Source organism: Phyllostomus discolor, chromosome 5, assembly GCF_004126475.2.
Source record: "Phyllostomus discolor isolate MPI-MPIP mPhyDis1 chromosome 5, mPhyDis1.pri.v3, whole genome shotgun sequence".
In the NCBI taxonomy this organism is placed as follows: domain Eukaryota; kingdom Metazoa; phylum Chordata; class Mammalia; order Chiroptera; family Phyllostomidae; genus Phyllostomus; species Phyllostomus discolor.
Genome location: NC_040907.2, coordinates 75,403,688 through 75,421,182, shown reverse-complemented (window position 1 = coordinate 75,421,182; position 17,495 = coordinate 75,403,688). Strand labels below are relative to the sequence as shown.

The following is a 17,495-nucleotide window of genomic DNA, read 5'->3' as shown; positions in this document are numbered from 1 at the left end:
CTATCAGTCTGTTCTCTGTGTCTAGGAGTCTGTTCCCATTTTTATTTGTTCACTTATTGTATTCTTTAGATTCTACATATAAATGAAATCATATGGTATTTGTATTTCTTTGTCTGACTTACTTCACTCAGCATAATACCCTCTAGATCCATTCTTGTTTGTTACTCTGGTAAGATTTCATTCTTTTTTATGGCCAAGTAATATTTCATTTTATATGCATAGCACATCTTCTTCATCCATTCACCTATGGACGGACAATTAGGTTGCTACCATATCTTGGCTATCGTAAATAATGCTTCATTGAACATAGGGATGCACACATCTTTTCAAATTAGTGTTTTGGATTTCTTTAGATATAACAGTATAATTCCTCAGAGGTACTTATATATTTTTATGGAAAAAAAAGCTTCTAGAAAAAGTACAGCTATCTAATTGGGGAATTTCAAGCACCAACTCTCCAGATGGGAAATCATTTCCAAGGGTCAAGGGGGCTTTCAAGAGGGGCTCCTGTCCTTCATCAGATGGCAGGTGGTCTAGGCTCATGGTACCAACCACCCAGTGGGGTAGGTAAGTCTAGAACGCCCTAAAGCCAGCATGTGCCACAAATGTGGGTGATCAGTGTGGGTCCCTGGGGAAGCACAGACTCTGGCAGCATCTCTCAGCCTCCTCAATACATCCTATCTTTGCTCATGAATTTTCTTGAGCCCTTGCCCACCAAGGAAAAAGTGGCCCAAACACTGGTATTTTTAAAAACCACCCCTAGGTAATTAATTCTACCCTGCACCCAAGATAGAGAACTACTGATAGAATACGCAATATTCCTTTTTGCACATGTGAATTTGAAAATGCATATGTACTGTATGCATTTTAGTTGAACTCAAGAATAAAAAAATAAAAATGAGTCATTACATTTATCTTTACTGTTACAATTCTATACAAATCAACAAAAAGGAAATGATTTTAATAGAGAAAGTCTATATATCTGTGATACACCCCGTGTCCTCTGCAGCTGGGGGCGGTGCAGCCAGTGGACAGTCATGCCCTCCACAGCTCCTTACTCCTCTCTCTCTTTCAGCACTGGCCACCTTGTGTTGTGACTTTCTGTTCCCCTGGAGTCCCCGCAGTGCACCAGGGCAGGGGCATACCTCATTCATTTGATGGCCCTGGGCCTTTGCTCTGCCTGGCATGTGGCATGTCTTCATTATTTGTGAAAGGAATGAGGGAATGCTGAAGGACATCTTCCTGTTGGAGAAGAAAGCTCAGGGATATCCAAGTTTCCAACATGAGAACATCAAGTGTTTCTTTCACTGCAGACTATCCTGAAATAATAGCTTCCCAATGACTGAAAGAAGGCTAATTCTCAACTATCAATATTCAGTTAAAGCCTAAGTAGCAAAGAATTTAAAAAGGGTATGTATGTGGGAAAAACGAATGTTTATGAAAATCAAAACTCTATGTGTATTTAATAACTAATAAACTTCATTTACTTTTAGATACATTTTAGAAAAATGAGGCATCCTTTGCCTTTTGGAGAGTGAGGCCCACGAAGGGTTGGCTCTTCATGCCTTTGCTAGAAATCTGCCGTCTCCAGCACAGATAAAGGTGAAACTCTGTTCTTAAGCTCTTGGAAACCTCCATTTTGATACCTACACATCCTTTTTTAATTTTTTTTTTATTTTTAATTTTTGATCCTGCCCTCTCTGGCAGTCTTGTGAAGTTTGGTCACTTCTCAATAATGCCTTTATATACAAATGCAATATAATAAATAGGAATACAAAGGAAACTAACTGTATTAAATATCCTAGCTTAAGGAACTTTGCCACAGAAAAATCAAAATACTCTCAGGTGAAATCACAAAGTGACTTTGATTGTCTCTGTTCCAACTATTACCCACTAATAAAATCAGTTCAAGAAGCGCTTCGACAAGGCAAAGAGCTGAGAAGGAAAAGAGATGACTATGTTTACTGAATTTCAGTAAACTTGAAACTGAATGTTTCTTCTCCAAAAGTGATCTTTTCAGCGACTAGCAGATTCCATTTTCACAGTTAACAAAACATACTATACTTTCAAAACTGTCAAGGCTCATTTTATAAACCCTTCCTAAGACTTTAAAGGAAAAAAAAAAGTAAAGGCGAACTGATTCTCTCAAATTTTGTTTTGCAGATGAGGGAGGAATTTGAAGCTCAAAAACACTGAGTCTTGCTACAGCAGCATGTAAAGTGAAGAGGTACTAGAGCCCAGGATGTAATTCCCTTAAACCTACATCAGACACATCTTATCACACTTTTAGTCAATGATATGCAGCAGTGATAAAAGCTCAGTACTAATCCATTGGCAGTTTGAAATGAACCACAGTGGGAATATTTACACCATGGAAATGAACAAACATGGAAAATCAGGGCTATTGTTTTTATTTTCCAGAGATGTGGTTTATGTATTCTAATATATTTAATGACACCAACTTGTAATCATGTGTTCATTTCAATCCCAGAATTCAAAATGCTTCCGAACATAGAGTACAATGGTTAAGCATAGAGTTCTTAGGTCAGAGGGCCTATCTTTGAATCCTATACCACTGATAATCTCTGTGACCTTGGACAGGTTCATTCACCCCTCTGTGATTCAACTTCTCATTCTGTAAAACAGAGCTGATAATGCAGTGTGCCTCACAGGTTGTTACGTGTATTCATGAAGTGTTGTGTATAAACTACTAGCATGGATTCTCACACATGCTAAGCTCCCAATGGCTGTTGGCCACGATTCTTTTCCCCTTCATCCCACTCCTCTTTTTCTTATTCAACTGGTCATCATGGCAGATTGATATTATTTGTACTGAAACAAGAAAAAAAAACTTTTTAAAGACTACAGGCAAAAAACAAAAATAGAAAAACTATATACAACTAACTTGGGATTTTAGAGAATGGAATGTTACCTTCTATTTCTTGACTCTTGCGGAAATAGAGTTTTGACAGGCTGGTGTTATTTTTGCATAAATTCTGTAATCTAAGAAAGTGTCACAATTCACCAGAGAAATTATTGGTAGGCATAGTTTCAGCATATTTTCAGAGATTTTCAAGAAGCCACATTAAAACCATATACTGTATTAGGGGCCACTCTATGCAAAATACGCAATCAGGCCTCTTGCATCTGTGGTTACAGAGCCTCATTCATGAATATGTTTTCACTTGTGGAGTCTAATGGCCAATTTGCACACCTGCTGTGACATATTGTATTTTTCAGAGCTAATAATCCCTCTGTTAATGAGGCTGAGCTTTGGGGGAAGAGGCTTTACCTGGAGGCCCTGGAGGACTTAGTCCACAGAGGCCAAGGAGCTGGAATGCCAAGCTGGCTCTGTCCATGGAGTGTGAGCCAGTGAGACACCTCCTCTCCCCCTTCCTGTTGGCATTGGCATGCTCATGGGATGGGCCCCACTGATTCTGTCCCATCTCTTGAGGCGCTCTGCAATCAGAGTGCTACTGAACATAGGACCACTATTGTAGAGAGAGGGCAGAGAAGCAACTGAGGAGCAATGGGCAAGACCATTCTTACTGCCCCCTATCCCAGTCCAACCACAAAACAGTAATGTAATGTTATCACCATGGTACCCTAGGCTCAAATGGAATCCTGTGGGAATACAAAATGAAATCATGCAGTTTTTATACACTGAGTGTTACAGGCAGTGTGCTGTCAGTTCAAAGAAAGGATGGGTCACCTACCTCCTTGTCCTGCCTCCTTCCAAAGGCCATAGGTTGCCTGGACCACACCACTTTGTACTTGCTCATTTTCAAAGCTAAAGCGTCACTCCCAGAATATGGCATCAGATGTGACAACAGGAACTCTCCACATGGCCAGGCTGCAGCCCAGGAGACATCAGCCTTGCAGCCCCTGAAGAAAAAGGTGTTTTAAACCATTTCTACATAATAACAGAATTGCAAAAAGAACAGAATAAATTATAATTTAGTGCCTGTCTAGAGTGTGCCAGGTAGACATGATAACCTTCTCAATCACAAGTACAAGTGAAGGGCTTTCTATGTCCAGAGTTCCAAATGCTTTACATATGATGAGTCATTTAATCCCCAAAACAACCCTATAGGGAAGATATTATTCCCACAGCAACTCCTTTAGGTGAGAACTATTATGCCTCTTTCACAAATAGGAAAACGGAAGCATAAAAAAGTGAGTACTATTTAAACCTCATATCTGGTAAATACAGGCCTGTGGATTCAAACCCAGATTGTCCGAGCTGGAGTCAAATTCAAATCTGTACTCTTGATTATTAATATTCAAATATGGGCTTCCTACAAATTAGTGTTCAGTTATAATCGTTTCTGCATGGATTAGAAGAGCCTAATGAAAGAAGGGAAACTAGACTTGGAGTCACTCAGGGGAAAGGTTAAAGTTTAAGAGTTGGTCAGTAGGGAGAATTATTAGAAAACTAGGAATTATTAGAAAAGTAGGCTTTTTCATTAAAGTGTTCTTTTAATATTTGAACTCGCTGTATGCTAGTAAATTGGCTCTCTGGGGCAGAGGGGAAAACCTTGGTTTACAGTGTTTTGCCAATTTCCAGGGTGTAAATAATCCCACCATGGCTGATTTCAAGATTCCAACAGTTTCACAACCTGTTTGCAAAATTCCTGAATATTTAACAATCATTTCTCACTAGCCAGTTGGTGGTGGCTTCAACACACCACGCCTTGGGCCCAAGTGGTGGATTGCACTGCCCCTCCCAGAAGCACATATTGTTGTATCACACCTACACACGCAGGGCAGACTTCGTGCTGCCCACACAGCTCTCTGATGCTTCAGGACCTTAGGCGGTGTCTGGGGTCTTTCTTGTTCTCCCTCCTAAACTGTATGCGTTCACTTCTTGTGTTTAATGAAGGTTGTTTTTACTTTTGCTCTTGACTTTAAAAGGAAGGTGAGACATTTATATTTCTCTTCCATTGACCATCTAATAAGTCTAACAGATGGACGTGTCTTTTTAAAAGTGACCCTTAATTGGGTAAAATGAAGTCAGTCAAACTGTGGGAGACCTAAGGCACCTGAAGATGTATGTTTACACATGTCCGTGAACATATGCACAAGTGCCATCAACAATATTTATAGTGAGCCTTACAAAGCCAGGGACATGCACAGACACACAGCACTCACCACTTTGGAGCCGCACCTGTTCCATGCTTTCTTATACTCCAGCCACACACAACATTTTGGGGGCTCCTACAGCCACGCAGGTCATTCACAAGCACACGAATTACCATGAGGTCATGATATGAATTCAGACCTAGCAAATTAAATGGCAATTACCCTTTGAGAAACCATGTAACTCTAAGGATAATCACCATGTTCTGGTAATTTTTTTTAGATCTTTGGGGGTACTAATTTGTAAACCACATATAACCAAATGAATAATTACATAGCAAGGAGCTGAAAGGTAATTACAAAATAATTGCATGCTATTAGATCCTTTCATGAAAACACATTTAATAGAATATTCGTTTAAACCATTTCTTGTACCTGTGGAACACTTTAAGGTTACCCTTTTTTCTTAGTTCTGTTTAATGCTCTTTTAATAATATTTGGTAACTTACACTAAAGTGTAGGCTGTAAGTATGAGTTAGAAACTTGGTATCAAACCTGATTTCTTTTCACTACATTATGTAAACTTTCTTCACTTTTATTACTTTTATTTTATTTTAAAAATTTTATTAAATGTGTTGGGGAGACATCGATTAATAAAATTATATAGGTTTCATATGTAAAATTCTATAATACACTGTCTATATATTGCACTGTGTGTTCACCACCCAAAGCCAAACATCCTTCCATCACCATACATTTGACCCCCTTTACTCTTTCTACCTCTCCTCATCCCCCTTTTCCTCTGGCAACAGCCATACTCTTGTCTGTCTATGAGTTTTTGGTTTTTTTGTCTTGTTTGTTCATTTGCTGCTTTCAGTTTTATATCCCACATGAGTGAAATCATACGGTTCTTGGCTTTTCCATGTGATTTCACTTAGTGTGATATTCTCAATATCCATCCATGTTATTGCAAATGGCAGTATTTCATCTTCTTTGATGGCTGAGTAGTATTCCACTGTATATATGTACCACATTTTCTTTAGTCAATCATGTATGGAAGGACACTTCAGTTGTTTCCATGTCTTGGGCATCATGTATAATGCTGCAATGAACTTAGGGGTATATATATCTCTCAAATAAGTGTTTTCAAATGTTTTGGATAGATACCCACAAGAGGGATTGTTGGGTCTTATGGTAACTCTATTCTTAATTTTTTGAGGAACCTCTATACTGTTTTCTATAGTGGCCGTACCAGTTTACATCCCACCAGCAGTGAATGAGGGTTCCTTTTTCTCCACAACCTCTCGGACACTTACTGCTTGTACTGTTGATAGTAGCCATTCTAACAGCTGTGAGATGGTTTCTCACGGTTTGGTTTGCATTTCCCTAATAGCTAGTGAAAGTTACTTCACTTTTAAAAGTTGATCATTAGCCCTGACCAGTATGGCTCAGTTGGTTGGGGGTCATCCCACTAACTAAAACGTCGCTGGTTTGATTCCTGGTCAGGGCAATGCCTGGGTTTCAGGTTTGGTCCCTGGTCAGGGGGTATATAGAAGGGAACCAGTTGATGTTTCTCTCCCTTTCTTTCTCCCTCCCTCCCCATCTCTCTAAGGTCAAAAATAAAATAAAATTTAAAAATTGATTACTAAAAAATCTATTTTGCAAAAATACATAGTGGTGCCAGTGTCTTATTTATTACTGAAGGGCTCTTTCTAGCATTTGTATGTACTTGCAAAACTCTTTCAAAGTATCACTAGCTTTGTATGCCATTTAATTCTAATAACAAGTCTGGCTTTCCCCTTCTGTCTCTCTCTCTTCCCCTTCTGTCTCTCTCTCCTCACATTTAAGGGATGGAAACTAATAAAGGCCACAGAAGAAAGTAAATACATGCATATATATGGCATGGAGGAGAGAGATTTGAGCTATGGGACAGAAGACTGGGTGTATCACCTTCTCTAGCTCAGGTTAATTTAAGCTGCTAATGAAAACATTTTGTGAGTAATGCATACAATTTCATAATGCATGCCAATGTTCTTTGAAGTTTGAAATGCTATTTTTAAATATAAACACTAATATAATTGTGTTCCTTAAATTTGGAGTGAGTCTAGATATACAAAATGATCTAGTTGTGTACGACTACTCACCCTGCACCACTCCTAGACCAGCGGTGTCAAACTCACTTTCACCGGGGGCCACACCAGCCTCTTGATGGCCTTCAAAGGGCCGAATGTAATTTTAGGACTGTATAAACGTAACTACTGTATTTTTTGGACTATAAGATGCACTTTCCCCCACCCAAATTTGGGAGGAAAATGGGGGTGCATGTTATAGTCCGAATGTAGCTTACCTGGCTCACTGTGGGGGGTGGGAGGTGGCGGCCCATGTTATCTATGTTATTAAATATTTTACCACATTTTTTGCTTCAAAAAATTTTTGTCCTATTTTCCTCCTCTAAAACCTAGGTGCATCTTATGGTCCAGTGCGTCTTACAGTCCAAAAAATTCAGTACTACTTAACTAGGGGCAAGGAGCTCAGCGCTGCCGCCAGGTAGAAACAAGGTGGAGGGCTGGATTCTGCCCAAAGGCCTTGTGTTTGCCACCTGTGTCCTAGGCCTTGCCTTTCATTCCATCCTGTCTTTGACAATCTGTTGTTCTAATTATGTGTTACAAATGGTCAAGAACAAAAAGCTTCAAAAAGCCAAATAAGTATCTGGTAGGAAAAATTATTCTTCTGTATCTTAACAAGTTTAATTCAATTATTGTTTCACCTCTACCTTTAGGAACGTTTAGGATTTTTCCTTGAAGGATAATGCTTGCTACAGTACATTAGCTACAGAAGAGGTCTAAGAGTAAAAATTGGCAAGGATTAGAACTTTCCAATACCACTGGCATTCTTAATATAGTCTAGATAGTGAAACTTAGATGTACAATTATGTTACGCTTACAACTGAAACTCATGGTGCTCCATGCCTTTGTGAAAATACCTACCTACAAAGTGTTTTGCCAAAGTGACTCAGGTCTCTCTCATCCTCAGAGGATGTGGTGCTGGGGAATAACCATCCCAGGGGAGACACAGACTCACAGTAATTTTCCTTATCTCAAATCCTTCATGTCACCACTGCTTATTCCACTGATGATGAAAAGTGGAACCAGCCATTTTTTATTTACTTCATCACTGAACATACCACTGTTTCAATGATAAGTTAAATACTGTCACAGCCACCAAAGTTATTTTGTAACTATAAAAAGGCAGAAGTAGTCAGCATTATTATGTTAAGAATAATATAATGAGAAAACCAAGAGAGAGCCAATAAAAATCAGGCAGAGTTTAGGTTCACAGTTTCATAGCTCATTCAAGTGATTCAGCAGGAGAACACATTTGTGAAAACTAGACTTCGTAACAGATTTATGAATGCTCTCTGGATGCGCATCAGATAAATGATCGGTCCTTAAGATTCAAGCAATCAACAAAGCACCCAGTTTGTCAACTTCTTTGACTTATAAAAATGACTGCCACTGAGGGAGTTTTATATTTTGCACTTCCTGGGGGTGGCCAACATTTCTGGAAACCAAGGAAGGAGATGAAGGAGGTGGAGGCAGCATATGTTAAATATTCTTTTAGGAAGTGTGGTTCAGCCCTGGCTGGCGTAGCTCAGTGGATTGAGCACAGGCTGTGAACCAAAGTGTCGCAGGTTCGATTCCCAGTCAGGGCACATGCCTAGGTTGCAGGCCACGGCCCCCAGCAACCGCACATTGGTGTTTCTCTCTCTCTCTCTCTTTCTCCCTCCCTTCCCTCTCTAAAAAGTGGATAAATAAAATCTTAAAAAAAAAAAAAGAAGTGTGGTTCAACAAATACTCATTAGAAGTAGTAGTTTCAAAGGTACATATTTCTAGAGTTGGGGTCTTAGAAGGGTTATTTATTTATGTAGGTTGGAAAATTTAAAGTAATTTTATTGGCTGAGGAAAAAAATTAGTAGAAAGTGATACATTGGAGATATGGGAGATAGGAGAGTCAACTGCTGGAGTTCCAGAGGAGGCATGGCACACGATCGATGCCAAGATGGCGGCGTTGGCCTTGGGCGTCCTTCTTATCCTGTGAAACTGCAGTAAGGGTTGGTATGGTTGTAGGAAGGAGCTACTGGTTCCCGTTCGTCTGAATGTGGGCTTTAGACTTAAGAGCAGTGTTGCAAATATTTTTCTAATCAGAAAAGACAGAGACTATTATCTCCCTAGACATACATATTGTGATACTAATTTATGCCATCCAAGATTGAATTAGCTTTTTAGATAATAGATCACTTTTCCCTGGGAAACAGTATACTGTAGAGGTAAATAATAAGGGCTCTAGCTTTTTGTTCAAATCTTGACCTACCCACTTTTTAGTTACAGGAATTTGGTTATGTTACTTATAATTCTCAGCTTCTCAAAAATAAACTAGGAACTATACTGACAATATATCTACCTTACAGAATTATGAGAAAATTAAGTGAGATGATTAATAGCAAACATTCAAAAAATGTGAGATATTATTTTGATTGCTATTACTACTCTTGTGATAAATTAAAATTAATAGATAGCTTTACAGGGCACTAGTATTAAGAAATATTTTCCCCATTCTGTGTACAGTTAATGCTTTAGACTTGGGAAAAGACTTTAATCCCTACTGAATTCTGCATGTTAGATTCATTTTATTATCCCATTCTCCACAGACCCTTCTGTGTTCTGATTCCATCATTCAATATATTTATTCTCCTCCTCGGCCTGTGTGATCTGTGAATCTCGAGAGGCTCCTGTGACAGCTACTGCTATTACATACCCTGTATCCATTTTCACCTTCTTCCTTACTGACAAATGCTTGGTTTGGTTCAAGTATAGCAATAAACTCAATTAAAGTACCCTACCTCCCAGGATCACTTGCAGCTAGGGCGGTCATGTGATACAGTTCTAACCAATGAGGTAAAAGCAAAAGTCACTGGTCAGGTTTCCAGGTAAGCTTATCAAAGAGGCCACACCCATGAAAATGAAAGCCGGACTCTAAGAATAATGCTGAGAAAAGAAATATAACCTGGGGCTGGATGCCACCATGCAGCCACTGTGCAAGCCCTTCACTGTGTATCATGGGAGTCCTTGTCATGTGACAAAACAACCCCTATGTCATTAAGCCTCCATCATTAGGTTTCTGTTACATTTAGCAAATGCAATTTCTACCTGTTACAGATGGCATCTGTAGTCTCATCTATATAATTTTGGGGAAAAAAGAAACCAAGATAGAACATATCATTACCAACCATCCCCCAGCTTGTTTTTTTTTTTCAGATATACTGAGACATAACTAACATATAACATTGTATAAGTTTAAGGTGAAAAATGTGATAATTTGATATATATATATTTTTACATTGATCTCTTTGTATAAAATGTCATATGAATAGAGCTTTGTTAGTGCTGTGCCCTTTATTATATCACATAGATTGTGTCTTATTTCCTTTCTACTTGACACAGTGCCCACCCCTCTCCTGAGCAGGTGGTACCTATTTACTACAGATTTGTAAAACAAAAAGGGATCTTACAGTGATCAACGTTTCATGGTACAGGTCGGGAAAGTGGGGCTCACACATCATGTCAAACTCAGGTTTCCCGCAAGTCCTGGAGCCAACACTCACCTTCACACTCTCATACTCAGTGTTCATTGTACCGCACCACCCCATTTCAGTAACTTCCAAAAACCTTTCTTTTGTCTTCTACCCTCTTTGGGAATCTCACTTTACTTTACCCAAAACTGTATTCTTAACCTTCAAATATCCCTGGGCATTAATGAGGAATTAAAGAAAATTTTGAGTTATACTTTGGCTCTAAGCACCTGGGTGCCCTGACCACAATCACTGAGAACCAGTGGCTATAAGAAAGGACACTTAAAAGCTTTTGCAACTACAGGGGCCACAGTGCCCAAAAGGAAACAGACTGAAAAAGGATCTCAAGTTTTCCCTCGGACTTGGGGTGGGTCACTTTGCCCTAACCCCCAGTGTGGAGATCTCAGTAATGATGGCTTTTCCCTAGCAATGATCAGCATGCTTTCTAAATGGAAAACAACTGCAAATTTCTCTTACCACCCAGAAGTGGAACAATATTGGCACAAACATTTCCTTGATATTTAATAACTTCCCAACTCCCTCCAACTGCTGCAGCTGCTACACGACAGACACAGGGAGAGATTAGATACGGCATTTGCACCTGGCCAGCCATAAACTGCCTCTTAGATGCATAGGAAGGTTAGCAGGCTCAATTCCCTTCTCTCCGTAGACCCAGAATGTGGAAACATGAAAGAGAGCTGTAATTATTTATAAACTATAAAAGCTTCTGTGGAGTATATAGATAGATTTATTTGCCTACTCAGAGTAGAAGCACATTTTCCTGGTTGGTGAAAACTTGGGGCCATGGTTACACATCCCCCTATTCCCCTTGACTTTCTATTCAAATGTTAGGCTGTTGGTTTTGTTTCTGTCAGTTTCTGTCAGATAGGAGTGCACTCACTGATTGTGTGCTCCATCAGCTAGTTAGTGATTCCACCCTCCTCTCTTCATGACTCTGCCTTGGCACTTTCTGGCACATCTGCCTCCAGCAGGCCTCTGCGGTCACCACTCCAGTTTTCCCAGCAGCGCAGGATCCTGAGGTGGGAGAAGATTAGCCCAGCTTGGGAAATGGGGTGGAGTTGGGTGCACTGCACAGAGTTCTTTCTTTAATTATGATTCCGTAGATCCTGGCTGGCTGAAAGCATGATTAAAACAAGTGTATAGACCTCTATAGCCAGCTTAGCCACAATGTAGGTATTTGAAAGCATTTAAAAAATAAACAAATAAATAACCAGACTCCATATTAGCAGATCATCTGAATGTGTTCCTGTTTTTTCCTCCAAAATCCCAATGCTCTACAATTTTGTTACCAGGATGTTATATAAGCATACTTCACTCTTAAAGCTGAATAACTCCTCTGACCATGTGGAGGTCAGAGGCACACAAGGAAATTCAGTTAAAATGGAAACTCATGTTGGTAACACTCTCCATCCTATTTATTATAGTTTCCAAACTTTTCAAGTAGGAGAGCACATTTTTTACCTTAAATAATAGTAGTTTTGTTTCAGTCTCAGTTGATTGAGAATACCAAAAGCCACTATAAAAGCAGCATATTTTGTAGGTATTAATCATTATAACAGCTACTTACACATGAAAAATAGTAGTACCTATATTCCAATTCATTATTTATTCTGTCCTTGATAATACTTGGTGTAAGTATAGATTCTAGCATTCCTGTAAGTAGTTCTAAGTGTTCCCAGGGGTTCAATGACCAAATTGTAAATATAGTCACTCTTCTAAAGAGGGAATGCCTTTTGCAGAAGGAATTTAAAAGGCAGACTGTTAAAAGCACCTCAAAAAAACTTACAGAATAAGATTTCTCTGGTACGCCATGATCCAAGGACAAAGGAAGAGAAAGCTAGGAAGAGAGCTTTTGAATTTCCAGCAATAACTTGAGGTGCTATGCTTCTGCCATTTAGCCACCCTAGGGATACTGTATCTTTTTAATGTACCAAGGTAATTAAATAAATTCCTAATCAGAAAAAAATTGTATGTTCTCATAGCACATAACCCTTAAGGAGTATAATTACTGTGCATTAGCAATAGCGAACTATGCTGGAAAAATCCGTACTTAGTAAAACTATACTAGTAGGAGAGTATGTGATATGTAATCTGACTTAAAAATTTATATGAAATTATTAACAAATATTGAGCTATGATATATAATCTAAAATCATGTTTTCTTTATTTAGACCTGTAAAATAATATCGAGGTAATAAGATATGTAGTAACTGTTAATTCTAACTTCATTTTCCATTTTATTTGGGGAAAATGCTGGTTTGTAAAATATTTTCCAATTCATATCTTAAAACACAATGCAGAATTCTAGTGTAAATTATAGTCCTTACTTCTGTAAACAGTGTGAAAAAAACCCACTGTATCTCATTTCTCAGTAATCCTCAACTGTTCCTATTTTCTCTTTGAAGTCTACTCGTCTTGATGAAATTATATTTGATTTGAAATCTAAGGACCCGATGTTTTCACTGGGTGAGAAGAAATGAAAGGATCAACCTCACACCTAAGCCAAAGTAGTCCCTGGGTAATCCTCTCCAGACGGCAAACAGCAGAACAAACAAAGATAAACTTCACGTGGGCAGCTCCAGGCCAGGCAGCCCCAGGAGGAATACTTTAAGACTTCCCAGGATTCTCAGTCCCAAAAATGATACAGCCTGTGGTGGAAAGATATACTTTTCCATGCAGAGTTTATGCAAGTTACAGAGTGACCCCCACCAAACAGGCAGGGGACCTGATAAGCTCTCCTAGCTGGGCTGTCCAGAGAGATCTTTGAGAGCCAAAGGGCAGACTACTGACATAAATTCAACTGCCCTGACAATATGCAGTTGACCTGCCAACATCTTACAGCTACACATCTCTGCAGACCTTCCAAAAGGGCAAAATCAAAGGCTTACTCCTGTTTAATGACAAGGATTTGCTACACTTAGTGCAACAACTTCCTTCACCCCAAAGATCCCAATGCCTCTCTCCCAGCCTACTGCCTTGCCCATTCTCCCTGGATTTGCATCCAGGTGCAAATTCATACATATGTTGGGAATCCTTCATCCAAATGCAAATCATTTTACGAGATCAAAATTCTTTTGCTATGGACTGTAGAGGCCAGCCTCTAAGAAAATTTGCATTTTGACTGGTAATATAAGCACAGCTACGGGTTATAGAAATGAAGGGACAAAGAGATCATTACAAAATCAAATTAACAAACAAATGAGATACAAATATACTCTATTAACTGTCTACATTTTTGAAACAGGAAGAGACTAGAATTTAGAATGCTGAAATGCATCCAACTGAAAAGGGGCAAAAAGAATTTTAATGAATTACAACCAAACTTGAGATGCAGACTGAATAATTAGAGTCTCCATTATTGTAACTCAGTGTGGAAAGCTGGCTTGATTTAGCCCCTTCAAATGATTTGTTAGAGAAAAATGACTGTATTTCAAAATAAGAGTTCCATATTGCTTGTAGTTTAAGAAAGCTAATTAGTTCTAAAGAATATTCAAGCTAATATTAGAAAAATTTAAAAACGTTTCCAACCAAATATTTTCAATGACTTGATAATATATTTTAAGACAATATTTGTATTATAAAATAATGAATCCAGAAAATTTCCCCAAATTTAGTTCCAAAAAATCCTGTGTGTGTTTATGTCATCATTTTTCATACAAACATATCGACCCTGAAAAACCAAAGTATCTAGAATCAGCATTGTGGATAAGCATGAGAGCAATTAAAACAACCAATAGGGAAAGTATCACATGCAATTTGTGAGATGCAGTTGTAAGTACTTTGATTATTGAGGAGATCCAGTGAGGACATGAACTTGGGCAATGACCAATGTCATATACTCTGATCTCTGGCATTGATCTGGAGCTCCGTTGCCCAACAAACATGTAGATTCATGTTCTAAAGAGCTTTAGGCCTTGCCCAAACCTGAGCCACCTCTACACACAGGTGCAAAATGGTTCAAGGCTTACCTGGAGATGGAGCTCCTGAGTCAGCAGAACCCAGGAAGATCAGCCTTAGCAACCGTGGGTGATGAAGGATGCCAAGTGTGGTTAAAATTGCTCAGGGACGAAGATTAGCATTGCTAATGTATTTTTATACTATTCTGAAGAAGACTGCATGGGGGTTTTTTTGTTTGTTTGTTTGGGGGTTGGTCTTTTTTTGATTTGGGGTTTTCTTTGGTTTTTTTTTTGAGCAATAAAGGCCTCCCTGCTTCTGCTACCAGGTCCCTACCTCAAGCAAGTAGCTGACATTTGACCTTTGAACCATTGACCACAGTAAGAATAGGCCAGATTAGCTGACAGACTCTAGTTGAAATCATTTATGTGATCATTGGCACAGGATAATCACATATCAGCCTTTCTTCCTCCCTTACCCACCTTCCCTTCCCTCCTTTCAGGAACCGGAGCAGAAGTCTGTGTGCGCACACTTGAGTGAAGGTCCTATTCACACCGAACTGTAATCATAAAACTCTTATCACAAAAGACTTGAAAGGCTTATCTTTATTAGAAGAGAGAAAAACTTGCCCCACCCTTACCTCCTTAACCATTCTCCATTCTAACAGTAAAACTTACATTCATCGATGTCAGAGCTGACATCGTTTAGGCTTCTACAAACTGTGCTTTATTAATGCTTGCTTTAAAAAAAATGACACTTTGTATTTTTCCCATTCAGTTCTTCTCTGGAGTCAATACTGGACTCAAAATTCAATTATATTCTAAGGTCTCTTAGCACTGTTACATGGTGTGATTTGTTTAGGAAGTACCTCACTCAATGTCAGGCATGAGTCATGTATTCAAAGTTCCTTACCTTCCCACCCTTTATCCTTAAAGCTAAATGAAGGGTGGATGTCACTTATATCCTATGCTAGTTACTCCACTGAAAAAGCTCATAGCACTTACAAACCATTTAAATGCTAAGCCTCTTTATTTACCGCATGATTTCAACCGTACGTCTAATTCTCTATGTATAACACTATTGCTTACATTCATTCCAGGGCTCATTCAATAGATATTAATGCAGCGCCTTTTAGGTAGAGTACTAGGAACAGCACCGTAGTGAGGCTGAGAGGCCATGTGGTGTTGTGGTTGACAGAACAGTCTCAGGAATATTCTAGAGCATATTACGTATATGCTGTTCCTCAGTGTCCTCATCTGTAAATTCGGATAGTTATAGTAGCTACCTCATAGGATTGTTTTAAGAAATAAATGGGGCAGATTATGCGAAGTGCTCAGAAAAGTGTCTAACACATGTTAAGCATTTCTTACGTGAGAACTATTTGGATGTTTCCAGGGACTTGTGCAAGGATCCTTAACCAGAGGTCCATGGACTCCTGGGGTACACAGATGGACTTAGAGTATCCCAAACCTTTTTAAATTATTGGCCAAATTTAGAGCACTTTGTCTAGAGGAGAAGTTTACAGTTTTCATCAGATTCTCAAAGGATGTGTGTGAAGCAAACATGGCTGGGATCCACTGAACTGGGGCTATAGAGACACAAGACAGAAATTTTGCCCTCAAAGATCTCTAGCAGAAGTCTAACAGTCTAACAGAGGAAATGGACATTTGGTGAGAATAAAATATGGTAGCAGTTATGTAGAAATGAGTCCAAGATGCAATGGACACAAAAGAAGAGCCACCTGAGGGGACTAATGAAACAAGCAAAGCTTCCTAGAGCAGGCAGCATTTAAGAGAAGCTCTGAAGCATGAATGTGAGAATGTCAGATGGAAGAGGGGAGTCAGAGTGTTCCACGCACAGGCAGAGGCACGTAAAGGTACATGCAAATTACTGAGTATGAGTGACCCAAGAAGAAACTACACCAGAGGTAGGGAAGCTGAAGGCAGTTAGGAGGCTAGTGCATTAACCACAAAATAAAGCAATCAGTACTCCAACCAAGGCAGTGGTGTGTGGTTTGGGACAGCAGGTAAGTTTGGTTCCTTTTGTATGCTGGCGGGTCTCATGATTCAGCCAATTAATTATTGCAGATATGTACCGAGATATGTTCCCTAGCATAAAGCTAAAGCAAATTATTCCTAACATCCATGACTACCAGCTTGGTCTCTAACATTCATGTCAGAATTAGGAAAATCTATTCAGGAAAAAAAAGAGGCAAATTTGAAGGGTAACTTATTTATTAAAAAGCATTTCTAATTCTATTTTAGTTTGTTTCTGAACTCCAGTTGGGATGACCTAAGTACTTCTTGTGCATGGAACATAAAAGGTATCTGTGATCATTTCAGTGGCAGTGACTAGTTCTACACACTCTGTAGCTAAACATAATCGATTCCGTAGCTTCCTAATGACCTGCCCTGAGGAGTTATTATTTCTGATGGCAATTAATCAAAATTAAAACAGACTGCATAGAATGAAGCAAATTCAAGCATCCAGCCTCAGTTAGGAACACCTGCACATTAAGATTAATCATGGGCCCTGCTTGAATGTGACAAGTATATCAATATTATAGAGAAAAGAGAAGTGTAACATTTTCCAGCAGAGTTCCAAGTGTGTTTCCAAGAAGCAAAGGTTCTGAGCCTCAATCTGTGTTGAACAATATTGCACAAAATTCACAATTGTCCATTACATTTATATTAAAGTTATTTTCTTCCAAAAGGCTTGGATATTTGTGGAAATTTGCATCATAAAACAAAATGCAGGGAGTGGTAACAACAGAATGAAGGAAATAAGGGTTTTCTACTGTCTTCCCTCCAAAGAACATGATTTTGACAATCAGTCTCAAATGTGCCTTTGTGCATGTCCAGGAGTATAACGA

At 39.0% G+C, this 17,495-nt stretch overlaps 1 long non-coding RNA gene across 1 annotated transcript; it reads right to left on the bottom strand.

Annotated features, from left to right (window-relative positions):
- Nucleotides 1-210: 210 nt before the first annotated feature.
- On the bottom strand, nt 211-4,630 carry LOC118500705. The gene is made up of 3 exons (XR_004903284.1): nt 3,717-4,630; nt 3,293-3,491; nt 211-2,832 (listed from the first exon to the last, which is right to left on the bottom strand). It is a non-coding gene; the product is annotated as an uncharacterized LOC118500705 (long non-coding RNA).
- Between the last annotated feature and the right edge of the window lie 12,865 nt (nt 4,631-17,495).